General features: G+C 36.7%; 1 protein-coding gene and 1 long non-coding RNA gene across 2 annotated transcripts in view; one reads left to right on the top strand and one right to left on the bottom strand.

The window, feature by feature from the left end:
* Positions 1 to 16451, top strand: part of PTPN12 (protein tyrosine phosphatase non-receptor type 12) — a 101331-nt gene that overhangs the window by 801 nt on the left and 84079 nt on the right. The gene's annotated exons all lie outside the window — the stretch shown is intronic.
* On the bottom strand, positions 6603 to 14903 carry LOC128314810 (uncharacterized). Its single transcript, XR_008296889.1, has 2 exons — positions 9098 to 14903; positions 6603 to 8817 (listed from the first exon to the last, which is right to left on the bottom strand). It is a non-coding gene; the product is annotated as an uncharacterized LOC128314810 (long non-coding RNA).

Here is a 16451-nt window from a genome sequence, read left to right as displayed (position 1 = left end):
ATCCCTTGGTTTGCCCAATTCCATCTACCCTCGTCCGGTCTCTTGTCTCTGGAGACCCAGGTTTGAGATGGCGTTGGGGTCATCGTGACTTTAGGTTGACGGGGTGTGTGTGTGTGTGTGTGTGTGTGTGTGTGTGTGTGTGGAGGGGGTGATTATCCTGAAGGAAGCCTACTTCGGACTCCCTAGGGGATATTGTCGAAGGCGGAGGGGATGTGACTATCACTTCCTATCCGGGGTGGGGGTGGGGAACTTGGGAACAATAGTCCTGGTGGGGCGGAGGCAACGAAACGGGCTGAAGCCCTGAACTGGGAGATAACCTTCTCAGCCTCCCCCCGCCCCCCTCTTTCCGCCCTCTGCTTGGGCTGGCTGGCTGGAGAGGAGGTTAAAAGTCTTGTTCGTGAAATTGCTCTAGATACATCACTTATTGAGGGGGTCAGATACAAAGGCGTGGGACCAGAAGTCGACTTCCTACATTGTCCCTCCGGCCCCCCTTTTATTTTTCTGCTGGACAATGTTCCCTTTAGGGTTGTTTCTCGGCTTAGGAGGCGGTGGTTGCGGCTGCTGCTCCTACGGATATTGCGCAAGACTGGGGCGTTGGAAACTCTGGAGGTCTGGGGAATGGAAAAGGAAGTGGGACTTTGGGAAGAGGTTGCTCCTTAGCCTTGGCGGGGTTTGAGAATGGGAAATAAGCTAGGGAAAATTTTGCTCCTGGGCAAGATACAACTCCAAGAATAAGCACTTAACTCCGAAATTCTTGATTGTAAAAAGGATACACAGTTAATGTCTATAAAAATGAATGAGCAGCAAACGCTGGCTAGTTTTTGTTTCAAAGTACAGTTTAATTGTTTACAAGGTGCAGGTGATATGACTTTTAGTACTGAAATGCTTTTTCACATTTTAAAGTGACTCCAGTCTAGTAAAGCCTTAGCATTAAAATTGTTAACAGCTTATAAAATAGATCGTTGACCTTACTCAATATAATAATAATATTGTTGAGCTTTGTGATTCCCGCCTTCCTAGACCAATAATAGAGGATAGGAGTAAGATTTTGTTAGTATCTTTTCAGAACAGAAAAATATAAATAATCTATGCCTTCTTTTAAACATTTTCTGTTGATATTTAGCCTATGTATTTTTGAAAAATTAATTTTTGGTCGAAGTAAAGGTAAGGAACATTTTCTCGACTTACATTGAGAATTTTGATTGTGTTCGTATCTTTTGGGTAGTGTCACTTACCAATAATTGGATGGAGTCCCTTTTTTCTATATTTTTAGCAAAAATAGAAAATATTTACTTAAGATATTTTAAAAGTTTAAAATTAGTCTATTACAGTCTTATTTTGGTTATGGAAGAAGAGGTGGTGTGGTCCATGGTCACTTCTCCTTTGCATGCTAGTCATCTGGTTATCCCTGGGCACATCCTGTCAGGAAAGCATTGTTTGGTGATGAAGGCCATCAGGACAGGTGCCCAGTCTCTGAACTACGGGGGAAGTAGCCTTGGGGTTTGTGCTTTGGGGATGAGTCAGGGATTCCTATTGGAGATTTCATTTCTGAAGGACTAAATGAGTTTCTTTTTTTTCCATAATACCTAGGGATACTAGGTGAGTCTACATTTGAGATTTGATGACTAAGGCTATTCTTTTATAGTGCTTGCTTTTTTTATTCCATGACTTGATAAGCAATAGCTATAATTAAGACTGCTAGATTGTGCTGCTTTTTCCCTTGGGTGGTATGCTGGTGGGAAACCATGCCCTTCTACCATGGAAAGAGAATAGAAAATCAGCTAATAATTTTAAGTGTTCTGTTATTCTTAAAATCTTATGTGGGCTAAAAATGCATTTTTAAATTTTAGCATTTTAGAACTGAGCCTTAGAGATAATCTAGCTGTTACAATCCTGTTCAAGTATAAAGTACTGGTGTTCATTGTTTCAAATTTGGAAATTATAGACTAATTAATAATGCCTTACTCTTAGGAAAGTGGGTGGACATCCAACATGTTTTCTTTCCATTGTTGTATCCAGCCTACCTAGTCCCATCACTCAAAGGCTGTCTCTGTTTAATGCATCTGTGTGACCATACAATATATTCCATTTTACATATATATATTTTTTCCATTTTGTATATATATATACATATATATAGTCCATTATATATGTAAGTATATATGTATTTTAAATGTTTATTTATTTTGAGAGAGAGAGCACACATACACATGTGAGCAGGCGGAGGAGGGTAGAGAGAGAGGGAGACAGAGCATCCCAAGCAGGCTCTGCATGGTCAGCAGTGAGCCTGTCGCAGGGCCTAACTTACAAACCAGCTGAAGTCGGATACTTAACCTACTGAGCCACCCAGGTGCCCCAATATCGTTGTTGTTGTTTTTTAACTGAACATTTTGATAAGTGTTTTTCACTTGTAAAAGTCATTTTCAGTGGCTATATAATATATTTCACCTGGCAACCATTTTATAGCTTAACCATTTGCTTGTGGTTGAATGTTTAGGCCATTTATTTTCTGTTATTACAATATCATAATTCTGTAATGAACACTTGTGTGTAAAGCTTCCTTATATTGGAATATTGCATAAGATATCTTCCAGTAGTGGAAGTACTAGGTAAAAGGATATAAACATTTAATACAGATCTATAAATAACCTTTTGGAGAAGTATCAATGTATACAACTGTCAGTAATGCATGAGTGTTCATTTAATTATCTTGCTCTTTGATAATTTGATGATCGGAAAATAGTATCTTGTTTTAATTTGAAAATTTTCCACCTGTCATTAACTATTCTTTGAGTTTTCTATTTTTGGCCTTGGTGTGTTGAGTCCTCCCCAGCCCAACCCTAGAAAGGAGAAAACTAAGATACTGAGATGGTGTAAACTGTAGTACCAAGATGATTACTTGCATGTTGAAGGTTAAACATCTGATTTGTGGCAGGTCTGGAACTCGGTTTCTCCTATCTTGACTGCAAGTCTTCTTTTTTATTTAAAAAAAATTTTTTTTTAATGTTTACTTATTTTTGGGAGAGAGAGACAGACAGAGTGTGAGTGGAGGAGGGGCAGATAGAGAGGGAGACACAGAATCCCAAGCAGGCTCCAGGCTCTGAGCGGTCAGCACAGAGCTCAATGCGGGGCTCGAACTCATGGACCGTGAGATCATGACCTGAGCTGAAGTCGGACGCTTAACTGACCGAGCCACCCAGGCACCCCAGATGACTGATCTTTTAAAGAAGAAAAATGCTACTTCACAGGGCTGAGGTCTGGGACTGACGTTTAGTGTCATCATCTAACAAATTATTGTGCTAAGGTCTGTGTATTCTCATATGGCTAATTCATATAGTCAGTCACAGATAACTAGACATAGAAAGAAAGAAGTATCTGGGCTTTGTTTTCAATCATTTTCTTGTGCGTTTTAAAGCTTTGTAATGTCTAGAACATTAAAACAAGAAGTAGATTTCTTCTGATCAGGCTAAAGTTTATCTAATTTACATTACACAGTTGTATATGAAAAAATCACAAAAGACACTTAAGCTACAAACAAATATGGCAGCTTCAGCTTAAAAGCCAGCTTTCTCTACATTTATGAAGGTGAAAACAAAAATATAATAAGTGAATTCAGTGGAGTATTTAAAATATAGAATGCAACAGAAGTGTGAATTCTAGTACTTTTTTGTGAAATATTGGGAGGAGAGGATTTAAGGACATTTTTCTGAGGCTGAACTGGGTATAATAGCAAGCCATCCTATATTAATATGCTATTTAAAATAACTTTGATGTTTTAAACTAATCTGAACTTAATTTATCAAAGATACCCAAGAACTACCATAGAAGTTATTTATTTCAGGGGATTTATTATATAAAACCATTTGTTCTACAAGTGGTAATCCTGACAGAACTGCTCAAAATGACCAGCCTATTTGCTTTGTTATGATTAAATAATTGTTATACGGTTTTTATTTTACTATGGTAACATTAGTGACTTTATAAGTTATTTTAAGTAGGAAAGAACTTAACATTTTTCATCTCTATTATATACTAAACACTGCGCCAGATACTTTACACCCTTTCTTACTAACTCAACAGTTTATGAGGTAGATATAACCTGTATTTTACACATGAGGAAGCATACTCTGAGAGTTAAGTATCTTGCTTGACTTCAAAACCTCTGTTCTATTTGTGTATGTATGTATGTATGTATGCAATCTCTATACCCAGCACAGGTGTAGACCCCAAGATCAAGAGTCACATTCTCCTCCAACTGAGCCAGCCAGGTACCCCCAAACCTCTGTTCTTTTTGTTCTGTTTCTCCAGGATACATCTGAGGTCTCTTAGGACCTGGCTGGGACTAGGCTGAGGGCACATCACCATGCAAAAGGATGGAAGTTTTAAAGTGGAACATGTTTAGGGAAGTGTTAAATAATCTGCCATAATTTATGGAAACCAATTTGACAATAAATTATATTTTAAAAAATGAAAAAGATAATCTGCTATAACTAATGCAGCAGTTCACATCTTTTGATCTCAAGAGTCCTTTACATTCTTAAAAATTACTGAAGGCCCCCAAAAAGCTTTTATTTATTATACTACAAATTAAAACATATTTTAAAAAATAGTACACTTTAAGATAATGATAATAAACTCATTCCATATTAACTATGTGATAGATAATTGTTCAAAACAAAAGGTAGTGAGAAGCAGCATTATTTGTATATTTTGCAAATTTCTACATCTGGCTTAATAGAAGCCCCTCCCCTGCTTCACTCATACCATTGCAATGTTACATTTCACATAGCATCACATGTCATGTACTCTAGAAAACTCTACTGTATACTCCTCAGAGAATGAAACTGATTTTTAAAAATTATTGTGCGAAAGTCTGTGCGTTATCATATTTATAGGTGAGGAAACATGACTTAATATTAGGAAAAGAGTTTTAACTTCATGGACTCTGAAATGATCTGGGGGTGGGCTGTCCCTGAACCATACTTTGAGAACCAATGAGGTAATGCATGGTAAGGACTAATAACGTGAGTAAGTTAGGTAGGGGTTAGATTGTGAAAGTTCTTATATCTATGCTATAATTTATTCTGTAGTTCAATGATAATAATTTTGAACAGTTCTACACTAAACTCACATGGATAGTGGGCAGGTGTTAAGAAAATACACATAGTAGCTGAGCATTCTAGCAGTGTTTCCTCCACCTTCAACCACTCACCCCCACCCTCTGGCTCCAGCCTGCTTTAGTATGAGCCTTCATTTCTATCATTCAGATAGGTGCTAGTAGAAAAGCTAAGAATCACTACTATTGGTCTCTGGAGAGCCACTTCATGCTTTAAGAAGGGTAAGCAGTGATTGGGCTCCTTGGTGGCTCAGTCTGCTAAGCGTCCTACTTAGGCTCATGTCATGTTCTCACATTAGTGAGTTGAGGCTCACATCAGGCTCTCTGCTGCCAGCACAAAACCCACTTCGGATCCTGTGACCCTCTCTCTTCTCCTGTCTCTGCCCCTCCCCTTCTCATTCTCTCTCTCTCTCTCGCTCTCTCTCTCTAAAGAAAAAAAAAAGAATAAGCAGTTATTTGACAGATTTGTGTTGTAGAAAGTTGATTCTGATGGCAGTATTAAGGGTGGAATTAGTGATGGAGGAGAACATTTTGGAAGCTGTTGAAATATAAGAAGACTAAGACAGTAGAAAGAGTATAAAAAGGATCTGATAAGGATTAAGAAAGAAGATTTAACAATTCACTAGATGTGGGTAGTAAAGGAGAAAGAAATATTTGCAGTATGACTCCAAGGTTCCTGGTTTGGTATACTATCACCCGTTAGAAGATATCATTTGGTAGGGTTAGGAGTATGGGAGGAGAAACAGGTAGAGGGGATCAAGCAGAAGACGGTTGGAGGAGATTTCAAGGTAGGGGACAATTTAGTTTTAAATGTGTTAAACTGAGGTGCGTGAAACATTGAGTAGAAATGTAGGGCTCAAGAGAGCTGACAGGATGGAGTTAAAAATTTGAAACTTGTCATATAAGCATGTAAGAGGTAGTTGCAAGTATGGGAGCAAATGAGTGTGTTCAGATAAACATATAAAGTGACCAGTTTTAGGTTGGAAAGCAACAGCATTTAAAGAGCAGTCCGGAAAGAAAGAAAGAAAGAAAGGAAGGAAGGAAGGGAGGGAGGGAGGGAGGGAGGGAGGAAGGAAGGAAGGAAGGAAGGAAGGAAGGAAGGAATAACGAGCAGTCTGAAAAGGAGTATACATTTTTTTTCCTTTTTCTTTTTTAAATGTTTATTTTTGAGAGAGAGACAGTGAGTGCGGGAGGGGCAGAGAGAGAGAGAGAGAGAGAGAGAGAGAGAGAGAGAGAGAGAATCTCAAGCAGGTTCCATGCTGTTAGCGCAGAGCCCGATGTGGGGCTCGAACTCACGAATCGTGAGATCATAACCTGAGCTGAAACCAAAAGTTGGACACTTAACCAACTGAGGCCACCCAGGCGCCCCAAGTATAAATTCTTAACATTTACTCTAACATTCTGAAAGCAGACAGTAGAAACTAGAGGAAGACAGATTGAAGGAGAACTCCCCTCCCACATTCTGCCTTTTTTTTTTTTTTAGATAAGATAGATGCGGTATTTTTCATGTTTTTTAACTATATGTATGCCCTCTTTTGTGAAATGATTGCTGTTTAAATATGATTTTCTTTTTTTCTTTTTTTTTTTTTTTTGAGAAAGAGAAACAGAGTGCGAGCGGGGAAGGGCAGAGAGAGAGGGAGACATAGAAGCTGAAGCAGGCTCCAGGCTGTCAGCACAGAGCCCGATGTGGGGCTCGAACTCATGGACCACAAGATCATGACCTGAGCCGAAGTCAGATGCTCAACCAACTGAGCCACCCAGGTGTCCCTAAATACGATTTTAAAAGACAGATAATGAGAACTTGTCTTTTGGTTAAATGAGACCTCTGAAGTTTTTTATTTAAAGTTTGGATTTGAAATGTTAGAAAACAGGAGGGGAGAAAAGACTGAAAGCCTGGAAGGTCTCATGCTGCACAGCCAAAATATGTATACACATTTTCATTGTTTGTTAAATTGTTTAATATCATGGCTTGTAGGTGTTTTAAAAATCAGTAACAGCTTTATGGAGAGATACTTCACCTACAATAAAATTTATCCATTTAAGCTGTGTAATTTAATAGTTTTTAGTATATTCACAAAAATGTGCAGTCATCATTACAATCAATTTTTATCACCCCCAGAAGACACCCCCCCCCCATTAGCAGTCATTCTTCCTCCCTTACCTCCCCGCTAACCCCAGGCAACCGCTAATCTACCTGCTGTCTCCATGGATTTGCCTCTCCTGGACATTTCATGTAAATGGAATCATACAATATGTGATGTTTCGTGGCGAAGTCCTTTGACTTAATATATACAATGTTTTCAAGGTTCATCTATGTGTTGTAGGACTCAGAATTACTTCATTTCTTTTTATGACTGAATAATATTCCATTTTATGGATATATTACACTTTGTTTATCCATTCATCCGTTGATAGACATTTGAGTTGTTTCCACTTTTTGAAATCTTTTCTTTATATAACAATAGATAAAATATATTTTATGAATAAACATTTATGTACAATTTTTTGTTAGGATATATGTTTTCCTTTATCTTGGGTATATACCTAGGAATAGAATTAAAGGGTGATATGGTAACTGTTGAACATTTTGAGGAACTGCTAGATTGTTATACAAAGCTGCTGTACATTTTACATTCCTACCAATTTCTCTTCATCTTCACCAACACTTGTTATTGTCTGTCTTTTTGATTATAGCCATCCTTGTGGGTGTGAAGTAGGTTATCTTGTAGCTTGTAGGTTTTTAAAATTATCTTAGTAAGTTTATATAACTGGTACTGTATGTATGTCTAACGTGTCTTTCAAAGCTAGAGTGATAGGAAGTATTTTCCACGTTTTTGCATTTGAGCTAATTTTAGGGTTTTCCCATTTCAATTGGTTCAGTTTCTTATTCAGCCTTTGATGGGTATGTAGCCAAACATACTTGTATTCTAACTTTGCAAGTGGAAGTAAACTTTTAAGTAACTCTCCTGACATGGCTCACTGGAGACAGCATCCTATTACAAGTGTTAAATTCGCAAGAATGTTTGTCCGTATTTACTTTTAGAATACCGTTAGCTTTTTTCCCTTCAATATTTGACATTTAGTTTGGAAAAGGTTTGACAGTTTGAAACTGAAAGTAAGACCTTAACATTTAGACAGATTAAATTTTTTTGTTCATGTGTTAAACACTTCTGTGTTTCTATAGCACTCAGTTCATTAGATTCATAAACATTTACATTTCTGACTTCCCGGACTGAAAGCCTCCAGGGCTAGTGACTGTGACTTAATTATCTGTGTATCCTTCTTGCTTAATATAGTACTTGGCACTTAATAGGCATTAGTGGCCATTGCATGAGCAGAAATTGTAGTGAGCTTAAAATTCTGAGATGGAGAGGGGTGCCTGGGTAGCTCAGTCCACTGAGTGTTTGACTTATGGCTCAGGTCATCATCACGGTTTGTGAATCCAAGCACCACATTGGGCTCACTGCTATAGGCATAGATACTGCTTTGGATCCTCTGTCCTCATCTCTCTGCCCGCCCCCCCCCCCACCCTGTTAAAAATAAATAAACATTAAAAAAAATTGTAAGACAGAGATTTATTCTTCAAGTGGATTCTTCAAATGGTCCGAAGAGCTTGTCTCTTAGATGAGCTTGAGAACTGCTTTTCCCCTTTATATGCATAAAGATGTACTTATACAACTGTGGTTGTATTTCATTATCCACTGAAAAAGAAAATATGAGACAAAGTACTAGACTGAATTCAAAAACATTTAGATAAATAGGATTTTATTAATTGTAATATCTTCTGCCTAAATATGAAAAATAGAACAGTACATATTTTTTTCTGGATGCTGTCTGATATACATAAGGATTCAGGGAAACACTTAATGTATCTCCCACCCCATGAATCATACTTTGGGGACACTATCTTAGAATATTAATTTTAATAAAATATCTACTTTTAACTTTTGATTTTAGATTTCATTAATAAAATCTACATACCATGTCACTGGCGTTTCTGCAAAAATAACAATATCCTTGTAACTTGTGGGTGATTTAAGAATGATTACAGCAATAGCTGTTCTCTTCTTGCCTCTAGTTTCTTGCCTCATCCAATCCATTCTACATATTGTACTCACTTTCCTAAAATACCATTTTCAAGTGTTGGCATCTGTGGAATAATAGAAAGCATGCTGATTATAAAATCAGGATATGTGAATTTTAGTCCCAGTGTTGCTACTTAGTTCTGTTTACTAATACATTTATGTAGGACCATATTGGAAACATGTTTTTATTTTTGTTATCAAAACACGTAAGTTCAAAAACAACTCAAAGCTCCCTTTGATCACCATTAAAATTATTAGAATTTTGGATGCCTATGCCAAATTGAAGCATCAGATCAAAGCTGTGCTTATTTTCAAACTGTAATTATATGCTGTCTTCCCAATTTCCCTTTATCCTGTCCTCCCAATTTTGTAACTTTTGCCCCAGTTTAATATCACAAGGTGAGAGGATAAAGTCTGTACTTCTTAACTTGGCATTCCAGAGCCTTTTAAATATAGTCTTACATTACCTTGGCAGTATTAAACTTCTGTACTCTGTAGTATGTATCCTCTTCCCTCTAGAATAAGCCATTTCTTGTCCTTGAGCGTACCCACTGAATGAATGAAATCTTATCTGTGGTTGTACTATTAAATTAAACATACTTTTTCCATTTCTTAGCAAACTTTCCTTATAGGCCAGTACTCTGAAGGTCAAAACACTAAAAATTTAGAATGGCTTTACCATGTTCACCCCGAACTCAGAAACAAAAATTAATTCTCATTTTCTGGGATAAATATTTTAGCTCAGTTTATCTAAAGTTTTCTCCGTTGTAAATTTATCTCATTGTAATGATATCTCCACTGTAAAATTCAATTTTTAATGTCATGGAAAAAAGCCTTGCATTAGATTTGAGTTCAAGACTTGTTTAAAGCAAGCCCAGTGATACGCAGTTATTCTAACCCTTAAGACCCTAAGTCTCATCCAAATAGTTGAATTTTTCTCCCAACATTTTGTATTTCCTGTCATATATTTACATTTTAGATTCTTTAGAGTCTAAAAAATTTTTTAGATTCATGCAGTCATACCTTGACAATTACTTCCTTTCCTCTGAAATACACAAAAGTCTTGTTTCCATTTGTAAAATATTATAGTGTCTGTGAATTGGCTTATGGCAGATATAAGTAGTTTGTCCCTTGGTTTTTCCTGGAGAATTTGGAACGTGGGTCATGTTAATCTCAGAGGCTTTGGGATGTTTACTAATATCTACATTTCCTTTAATAACTGTTCTTACATGTAATCTGCATTTGAAAAGCTACTTAACAACATTGAGTAGCTACCCTGGTAGACTCTGGAGGAATGCAAAAATGTGTCCCTATCATCCTTCTATGGTTCTTGCCATCCACCATTCATACAAAAGATATTCCTTAAGTGCCCACTATGCCTCAGCACTGTGTTTACAATTACCAATTGAAAATAGGACATTTTCCTCAAGAAGTTTACCAACTGTGGATAGCCTTGTGAGAACAGCAGAAAGTTTTCCTGGGGGTGTTGGATGAGCTTCAGGAGGTCTGTGAACTCTTTCAAGTTGTACATAATATTTTGTGTGTAAGTTTGTTATTGGGGAGGTGGTAGAGAAAGTTCATAGCTCATAGATTCTCAAGGGTCTTGGGTTCCAAAAACCTTAATACCTCCAGACTAGTAGAAAGACAACAAGGTTTGGAGCCACACAGGAATTTTTATATTGGCTGTGCTATGATTATGAGCAGGTTATCTAGGGAAATTGTGGATATAATACCTACCTGATTGACCAAGATAAAGATAATATGTATGTAAAGCTACTAGCATACTATGTAGAGAGTACTCAATAGTAATTCAAGATGTCATATTATTCTAATGGAAGTGTGTTTAAGATTTAAACCTACGAGGCAGGCGAGCCTAAATCTGCTTGTTTGTCAGGTAGACTAGCATAAAAGGCATTTCAGAGATAGAAAACTAACAGCGCTTGCAGACACACAGAGCTAAGAACTGTGGGTTTGAGATGAGAGGAACAGAGTGGCTGGCAAAGGATAAAATAAGAAAAGCCTGTATACTGAAATAATAGGAGGGTATTCTCAAAGCGAGAACAACTTAAATGCAGAGTATGAAATGAATATGAAGTTGGCCTTTGCATTCTTGAATGTTTTGGTGAGGAGTATTTTGATGTCTTATTATTATGGCATAGTTGTTTACCCTTACAATGTATTATTTGGTTAGTATGAAAAATCTTTTTAAAACTGAGTTTCAACCACATGGTCAGTATTCTCAAATCTGGTAATTTTACTTTATCCCAGATAGATAAAATAGTACCCTGTTTATATACTTCTTAGATGTTTAGATCAGTATTTTTCGCTGGCTTCTGTTAAAAGTGCCCTGTAAAAAAATTACAGTAAAAAGTCTGTAGGACCTAGGCATATCATTTATAGTGGCTGGCCTCTTGCTTAGTTTGGATTTTTTTTTAACAAATTTGAGTTTTGCATAAGATAACTCTCGAGTTTTTGAGACTACATATTTGGGACCAGAACCAAAGAAAGAAAGGAAAATAGTTCTAGATTCCATAATACAAAACAGTAAAGAATAGCTTTTCTGGATACCTTCTTCCCACATTATACACAACAGGTTTACTCATAAGTTATAGACATTAAACCTGTTTAGAAATTTGGAAATTAAGGAACTTCATACAGATTTTGCCATTAGAAGTTGGCAGAGCTGAGTTTGTCCCCAGTTATCAAAGCAGATGCTTTTTCTATGACATGATGTTGCTTTGGCCAACAATTGCATTCTTACTATTTACGGGAAAAGTCAATAAAAAAAAAGCGGGGCATGAGAAATACAGAAAAATTCTTTGTTGTGGCGCCTAGGCAGTTCAGTTGGTTGAGCGTCCAACTTTGGCTCAGGTCATGACCTTGCAGTTCATGAGTTTGGACCCCAATTGACGTTTGGGCTTGCTGCTGTCAGCTCAGAGACTGCTTTGGATCCTCTGTCCTTCTCTTTCTGTCTCTCCCCCACTTGCGGGTGCGCGCATGCACGCTCTCTCTCTCTGTGTCTCTCTCTCAAAAAATAAATAAACATTAAAAAAAATAATTAAAAAAAATTCTTTGTTGGTGTGCCTGAGTGACTCAGTCGGTTAAGCATCCGACTTTGGCTCAGGTCATGATCATGCTGTTTGTGAGTCCGAACCCCACATCTGGCTCCTTGCTGACAGCTCAGAGACTGGAGCCTGCTTCAGTGTGTCTCCCTCTCTCCCTGCCCCTTCCCTGCTCACGGTCTGTCTGTCTCTCTCAAAGATAAATAAACATTAAAAAAAAAATTCTTTGCCGGTATAGATTTTTATTTGCAGCCTACTTCCCAACTAGCTTAAGTGAAAAAAAAAAAAAAAAGATTATTGCAACAGAATACTGCCGTTAAGCTACTTGAAGCACAGGAACCAAGGAATGGAGAGCTATCTATAAAGCTAGGCACTTCTCTTCTTCCTTTTCTCTTCATAGCCCCTCTATGATTTATTAGTTTCTCTGTCTCTAGATGACTGGAGACTTGGCTTTGCTTCTTTGCACCTGCTTTACTGTTCTCTTTGTGCAGTTTGGCTTTTACTGTTTGGGACTGCATATTCTGAATAAAGACATTCCTTTTGGTGTTTAATCTATCTCGTTCACTTTATTTCAGTTTAGGGTAAGAGATCAGAATGACTATAATTGCTATATCTCCTTTTTACATTACTTAAAGAGTCATTCAGCTTGCCAGTGAGATGAGTATTGTGTGATTTGAACAAGGTGGGGAGCTTGTTCATACGTATGGAAGGGAAAGGACTTTTCCTATGGAAAGAGAGTGATAGTTCACTAACAAGGCAGGCAGTACAAAGAGTAGTAAAAAAATCCTTGAAGCAAAACTGAAAAAAAAATTAACTATTAAGGTTTCAGCCCCAAATAAACCCTACCCACTTTGCTTCAGAGAAGGGAAAAAGAAAGATAAAGAGTTGTTATGTATTGAGGGGCACTGGGTGGCTCAATTGGTTAAACGTCCAACTTATAGTTTCAACTCAGGTTATGATCTCCTGGTCCGTGAGTTTGAGCCCCATGTTGGGCTCTGTGCTGACAGCATGGAGCCTGCTTGAGATTCTCTCCCTCTCTCTGCTTATCCCTCAAACGCACTCTCTCTTAAATAAACTTAAGAAAAAAGTCATTATGACTTGAGATAGCATTCTTTTGGTTCTGGTAGAGTGTTATTTTGCATATAACAATACATATTAAAAGGCAAATTTTTGTGTGTGTGGAAACTATAAAATTAAAGTAGGCTGTATGCTGCATGTTTATGGTATCTAAAATTTAAATTGTAATTTTTCAGAGTTCAAATATTAGAACCAGAACATTACCTTTTTGCAAGCAAATATTATTCTAAAGATCTATTTTATTGAAGCATTGTGTCTGGTCGTCCTTTGTTCACTCCCTGAATATATATCTGAAATATAGCATTATCTGAAAGACTAATATATTTTCTTCACAACAGATTTCGCATCAATAAAATAAATCTATAGTACCTTTAGTCCTGAGTCATCTAAAAATTAAGTACTGTGATGTATTGCCTTGTTGTCACTCTTCCTGTCCTCTGTATCTGTCTGCTTTTGCGCCTCTGCTACCTTTTGTCTAGTTTTCTTTATCTACTTTGTCCATTGACCTGTTTGTGTTTAAGATTTGTTAATGTGTGTTGGAAATGGGTGTTAGAAATAGATTCGAATGTACTGTGTAATTGAGAAATTTCCTGTAATTTATGCCCAGTGTCTGTAATTCTTTACCTTTTTTAAAAAGTAAGCTCTACTCTCAACATGGGGCTTGAACTCACAACCCCAAGGTCAAGAGTCACATGCTCTACTGACTGAGCCACTGAGGCACCGCTGTAATTCTTTTCTTTAATACTGTAAATAGATTATACATAAATGCCAAGGAAGAACATAGAGTAGATGGATATCAGTAATAGGATTCTGCAACTGAAATAACTGGGTATGTCCAAGTATTTATCGTTAAACCTATTCACTGGCATTATTAGATGTTTAAAATTTTTTTCTTATTTAATTTATATATGGATAGCAGAAGATTATTAAAGTAAGAGAAATATGGTTTTAATGCTTAATATATTATATGCTTTGGTCTTTTATGGAAAAGTATAAAGAGGATGGGTACCTGGGTGCCTCAGCTGGTTGGGCCTCCCAACTTCAGCTCAGGTCATGATCTCATAGTTGGCGAGTTCGAGGCCACCTTGGTTCTATGCTGACAACCCCGAGTCTAGACCCTGCTTCGGATTCTGTGTCTCCCTCTCTATCTGCCCCTTCCCTGCTTGTGCTTTCTCTCAAATATAAATAAATAAACTTTAAAAAAAAGTTTAATAATTCAAAAACTTGAAACAAAAAATTTTTATTTGTGAAAATCAACATTCATAGGAACTATTATTTCCTTTCTTGATTGAGTAGTCCGGCAGGCATTGGCTAGGTTCACTTCCTCAGCCTCTTATTTGTTCCTTTAACTCCCATTGTAATTTGATTTCAAGGTCTACCATTTTGCTGAAATTGCATTTACTATGGTTGCCCCAGATCTTCTGGACACATCTAGTACATCCTTTATAGTAATGTGTATCTTTGTTGATGCTTCTTTAACATTCAGCACTGTTGACTGTCTTTTTTTCTTTTCTTTCCTTTTTCTTTTCTTTAATTTTCTTTTCTTTAACTTCCTCTCCCCTCCCCTCCCCTCCCCTCCCCTCCCCTCCCCTCCCCTCCCCTCCCCTCTCACTTGCCTTGATGTTGAAGCATCATTTATACCTACCTCTTTAGTCTCTGTCTCTAATAGTGGCTCAGATGCAACATACTTTCTGTTTTTTACCCTGGTATGTCCTAAGGGAAATATAATGGAATACTTGAATATTTAGAAATAAGAATGAATCTTACTAATCTTGTAAAACTGACTATAGTGACATGGATTATTCTAATGTGGTAAAGAGTCTCAAAGAATAATAAAATACTAATATTTTCTCATACTCTCCAATCTTTTTTTTTAATCTTCTTAAAAAAAGTTTATTTATTTTGAAAGAGAGTGTGCATGACTGCAAGGAGGCAGGGGAGAGGCAGAGAGAGAGAATCCCAAGCAGGCTCTGCACTGTCAGCATGGAGCCTGATGTGGGGCTTGAACTTAGAAATCATGAGGTCATGACCTGAGCCAAAATCAAGAGTCAGATTCTTAACCAAATGAGCCACCCAGATACCCCCATACTCTACATTCTTGTGATGACTAGCAAATTATTTTTATTTTTGGAAAATGCAACTTAATCTAAACTAGAAGTATAGGACGAATATTTAACCAATACATTTAATTTTCTGTTACTACTTTATTATATGTCAGTTTTTATATTGGTTGCAAACCATATATTGTTTATGCCATATCTAATACTATGCCATATCTAAGTATATTCCATAATTATCATATCACTTATTTTTCTTGTTAAAGAAGGGTTAGAAAATTTTATTAAAAAAAAGAAAGAATTTTATTTTAAAATAGACTGTAGATTGAATATATATATAAATTGTCACTCTTTTATCTTTAAGATATGTTGTAACTAGAAGAGGGAAGAAAAGTAATCTTTCATACTAGTGGGAGGGAATTTAATCATAGGAGGTTAAGGAAGGAATGAGTAGATGTCAAGACAGAAAGGACCAGACAAAAGTAGCATATCTTTATGATATATTTGATTTTAGCAATTTGAGTGCCTGGTGTTGTTATATTGGGTATTCCAGCAGTGGTAGATCACAAGTTTTATCTGGATTAAACTTAGCCATTTTTACTGTGTGTAATTTTGAGTACATTACTTAAACTACTCTGAATCTGAGTTTCCTTATCCACAAAACAGGAGTATTTTGCAGTGTGAGAATTAGTTGAAATGTGAATAATATGTGTTAGATGTTATTCTAAATAAATGATAGTTAGGAATGAAAAGTGGTAAATGGCATTAAGTGAGAAGTAAAATAAATGTGAAAGAAAAAGGCAACCCCTTGCTCTTTTTCTCTTTTGGACTCTCTTGGATGATCGAGAAAAAAATAATGTGTATAATGTAATTATCTGAAGATATCATTGATAGTAACTGGAGTTTTGACTTTATTCTCTAAGCCAGTGATGTCTAAACTTTATTTTATTTATTTATTTATTTATTTATTTATTTATTTATTTATGGTGCAAAAAGGTGTTAAAGCATGGGGACAGGGCCCATGGGCAGAAAGAGCTGCCTAAACTTGAGTTTT

This window comes from Acinonyx jubatus, chromosome A2, assembly GCF_027475565.1.
Source record: "Acinonyx jubatus isolate Ajub_Pintada_27869175 chromosome A2, VMU_Ajub_asm_v1.0, whole genome shotgun sequence".
NCBI classification, from domain to species: domain Eukaryota; kingdom Metazoa; phylum Chordata; class Mammalia; order Carnivora; family Felidae; genus Acinonyx; species Acinonyx jubatus.
The sequence above is the reverse complement of the archived record's forward strand: the minus strand, read 5'-3'. Positions and strand labels throughout refer to the sequence as shown.